This window comes from Talpa occidentalis, unplaced genomic scaffold, assembly GCF_014898055.3.
Source record: "Talpa occidentalis isolate TD23 unplaced genomic scaffold, MPIMG_talOcc4v2.1 talOcc4.11, whole genome shotgun sequence".
NCBI lineage: Eukaryota > Metazoa > Chordata > Mammalia > Eulipotyphla > Talpidae > Talpa > Talpa occidentalis.
Genome location: NW_023601104.1, coordinates 97,457,464 through 97,461,895, shown reverse-complemented (window position 1 = coordinate 97,461,895; position 4,432 = coordinate 97,457,464).

The window sequence follows — 4,432 nt, the reverse complement described above, 5'->3', positions numbered from 1 at the left end:
GGATTGAACCGGCGCCGCAGAGGTCGCTGGCAGCTTCGCAACCCAACACTCAACCGCTGCGCCACCGGGGAGGCCCGTACAATTCTTTTTAAACGTGTAGGCCTCCCTGGTGATGCAAGGGGTTAAGTCTCAGCGCTATGAAGGTGTCCGCGGCTGCATGAGTGCGACACCCCCCCCACACCCGCCAGGGAGCTACCCACAGGGCGCAGCAGACCTCTCCTGTCTCCCCGCCGCTCCCCTCAGCAGTGGATTTCAGTGGATCTGCCTGTTCTGTTCCCCGCTCTGTCTCTGGGGAGTCTTCTCTCCCCCACACCTCTGGCCTACATCCCAGCTCTTGTATGCATAAATAAATAAAATAAATCTTAAAAAAAACTTAAAGTGTGTATGTCGGGATGAAGCCGAGTTCCACCAAGGCAGGAGACGTGCTTACATGCACAGCACGAATAACACGGTGACTCCTGGGGGCAGCAGATAACGCCACAGTCATCCGGGGAAGGGGACGCTGCCTTGGGCTCGGCGCCGCCCCAGCCAGTTCTGAAGCCACCTTCCTGCTGAGGCCACTGGACACCACCATGTACTGCTGTGCCCTCGAGGATTTAAACTTATTTAAAAAAGGGCCTCCCCGGTGGCGCAGCGGTTGAGCGCTGGGTTGCGAAGCTGCCCGCAGCCTCTATGGCGCCGGTTCGATCCCCGGCTGCTCCCCGGCCACCGGAGGAGGGTCCTACATGGCGCGCAGACCTCTCCTGCCACCCGCTGCTCCCCTCAGCAGTGTACTTTGGTCCTTCTGCCTGCTCTGCTCCCCACTCTGGCTCTGGTGAATTCTCTCACCCTCCCGCGCTTCTGACTGTACCCAGTGCATGTATAAACAAAACAAACAAACAAACAAATAAATAAATAGAATAAAACATGCCTCTATTAAAAAAAAAATTTAAAAAAAAAAACTTATTTAAAAAAGCTAACCAATAAAAGCGGATGTGTTCTCGTCTAAGGAAATTTTTAAAAGGAATGTTTTCAGAACTGCCCGCAATGAGGACCTGACATCCACAGCCCACTGTGCCCTTCCAGCGAGAGGTCAATGACCCCCGCCCCAGGCCTGCACACTGTGGGTTTCTTGCTGGAGACCAGAGCACCGCTCTGCTGCCCCACCCCACCCCCACCGCGCCCTCCTTCTGTTGGAGAGCCAGAAACACTCGGAGGGGAAAGGATGTTGAACAAAAAGCCTGGGCAGCCGGGGGCAGAGAGCAAGGGAGCTGCTGCGCCCCACTTTGCAGGGCTCCCCCTGGCTCTCCGGAGAGCCGGCACAGCAGGCGGCAGGGCGGGCTTCTGGCTGAGGCTATGTAGCTAGGTGCCTTTGCTTTTCTGAAAACTCAGCTTAGGAGCTGCTGTTGGGGAAGCAAAAGCGCAGGTGCTGACCTTGAAAAGGTGAGCACAGGTGGGCAGCGCCGAAAGGGCACCTTTAGGGGAGAATGTGCTATGGTGGCCCGAGGGGCCGAGCTTGGCACTTGGGCCTGTTGCTGTCTGCCGCGCCCCCTCACTGCCTCCCGCCGGCCTTCCCTTAGGGCCCACCTGGGCCTCCCCTGCCTCTGGTGCATCCGGGACAGGCTGCACATCCCTCCAGCCCTGACTCAGCCCCTGCCTCTGTGCCCTTGACCGGAGATGAGAGGCCTTCCCCAAACCCCAAGTCGGAATACACCTGTTCTCCCAGCGTTGTCTCGGCAGCCCCAGCTCGCACCAGCATTTCCAGGCATAGCTGTTGGGGAGAGAGCACCAGGCCGGCCTGCACGGCCCCTCCTGTCCTCTGGGCCAGTCTTTAGGGGCCGAGACCCAGGCTGAGAAAGGAAGATCCGGTATCCTCTGCAGCGACTCCCCCATCTTCATTCAACAGGAACCCCGAATGGATAGCCCCTCCCTGGAGAAGAGCCTCTCACTTTTCGGGCCTTGTGTGAACACTTGAGTTATTGGGCCGTTGCCGGCACAGCTGTGGGTCACTGCCCTAAGCAACAACTGCAGGCCAGGGCCTGGGGGCACCTTCACTGCCCTCTCCATACTCCTGGCTGGGGGTTCAGCTCTGCCGTGGGGTGACCTCACTCCTGTGTTCAGATAGCACTGCCTTAGCTTTGGGGGGCGTGGGGAGGGGGAATAGTCCCTTGGTCACGCTGTGCTGGGCTTTCAGGTCCAGATCCCCCGAGCCCCATGCCTGAGTCCAGGCCCTCTCCCCGCCCCTTCCCCCCACCGCGACGGGGCCGAGAAAGGTGGTGAATGGACGCGAGTGAGGAGCAGCCCTCTCCCCTCCACGGCCCTCTGGAGTGGAGCGGGCTTTCCGGGGCGCTCCGGGGCGCTCCTGGGCTGTGCCCAAATGGGGCGCGGGCTCAGGTCAGCCCGGCCCGCAGCGGCAGGCGCAGTCCCAGAGAACCGTGGTGGCTTAGGTGGGAGCCGTGCGTGCTGGGGAGCCTGAGGGAGCAGCTGGGAACCCCCAGACCGCCCAGGTCGGGAAGCCGGAGATCGGACCCCGCGACCCTCCCGCACAGCCCTAACCGGTCGGGTCCGAGTGCAGCCGGAGAGGGTGACACCCCAGCAGCAGGCCGGTGGCCGCAACGCTGTGGGGACCTGCGGCCGAGGGGGGCGGGCTGCGGGGAGAGCTGGGGGGTCTGCAGGGGGCGGGGTGAGGGGTATTGGAGCTGCGGGGGAAGCGGTGCTGCGGGGGGGGGGGGGGGGGAGAGGGAGTGGGGAGGGGGGCGGCCTGGGGGCGTGGGAGCCGCCTGCCGGTGCGCGAGGAGGCAGGTGGAGCTGCGGGTGGGCGCGCGGGTGAAGCCACTTGAAGGTCCCTAAGGCCGACTGGAGTGAAGAGAATGAGGTGGAAACCCCTCTGCTGGGTGAGAAGACTCGTGCGGGAAAGCGCTGGCCGTTTCTGGACCAATATATCAACTGAATGACAAGAGCTTAATCAACAGAATTTTCTTTAGAACTTGTCAAAATGGTTCTAAATTTCATTTGGAAGAAGATCTGTTTAAGAATCACTATGGAAATGTTTGATAAACAAAAGCAATGCTGAAGGAGGACTTTGCTCCCAGGTGTATAATGCCAACACATAGTATAACACCTCCTTAGTTAAAACACCAATGGAATACAATAGAGCACAGAATTGGACCCCAATAAAAACAAACCTATACTAAGGAGGGCAGCGGTAGTGTAGTGAAAGGTATGGAAATAACCAACTAGCCGTTTATAATGAAATCAATATGGATGCCCTTTTCTCTCTTCATTCCAAAATAAACTCCAGATGGGTCATTTATTTATTTATTTAAAAGATTTATTTATGCAAGACCCGGGGTAGAGGTCAGAGGTGTGGGAGGGCGAGAGGACTCACCAGAGACAGAGCGGGGAGCAGAACAGGCAGACTGACTGAAATACACTGCTGAGGGGAGCAGCGGGTGAGTCAGGAGAGGTCTGCGGTGCCATGTGGGTTGCTCCACAGCCGGTGGGGATCAAACCGGCTCTGCAGAGGCTGCGGACAGTTTCACAGCGCTGAGCTCAACCACCTGTGCCACCAGAGAGGCCCCAGGTCAAATATTTAAATATAAAAATTAACACTGAGTCAAAAAAAAAATACTTGAAAAACACACTTGTGATCTTGGAATGGGGAAGACTTTTCTAAACATCGCCCAAAACTCAGAAGCCCGAGGCTATTTTTATTCTCTCCGGCACACAACCTACTTAAAAAAACAGCACACTTGGAAAAAATATTTGTAACGCATGTGACAGGGGGATAATATCCCTAAAAATAAAAACACTTCTTTAAACCAGTTAGGAAGGAAAAATAACCCAGTGGGGAAAACAGGCAAAGGGTGTAAGGGTCTAAGCAAGCTCAAAGGCCCCTGGGGACTCCCCCACCATGCCCCCCACCCCAGGTAGGGTCTGCCAGGAAGAGCCGCCAGCCCCCTCATCCACACCCGCCCAGCATTTCTAGTAATGAAAGAAAATGCAAACCAAAATCAAACATTTACTCTCACATCAGGAAATGTCAGTCATCCATATAAACTTGAGGTGGTAGTGTCACCCATGTTTACGCTGGCAAAAGTACGAAGACACAGGCACTGTTACTCTCCCCACTGGTAGGGATATAAATCGCTATTATTTGGATTCTTGCTGCGGAAATATTTATTGAAGTTATTGGACCTGACTCAACAGTTCCCGCTCTAGGCTTTGACCCCCACAAATGTGGAGATGATGTTGACAAGGGTTTTCATGAAGCATTTATGATTAACAGTGAAAACTTGGAAATTACCTAAATACTCATCCATAGATAATTACCTAAATTAATTTTGGATCAGCCATACATTGCAGCTGTTAAAAACTAAATATATAAAGCCATCCGTACTGACATGGAGAGATGTCCGAAGACCAGTAAATGGAAACTAGCTGCCAATGGGTC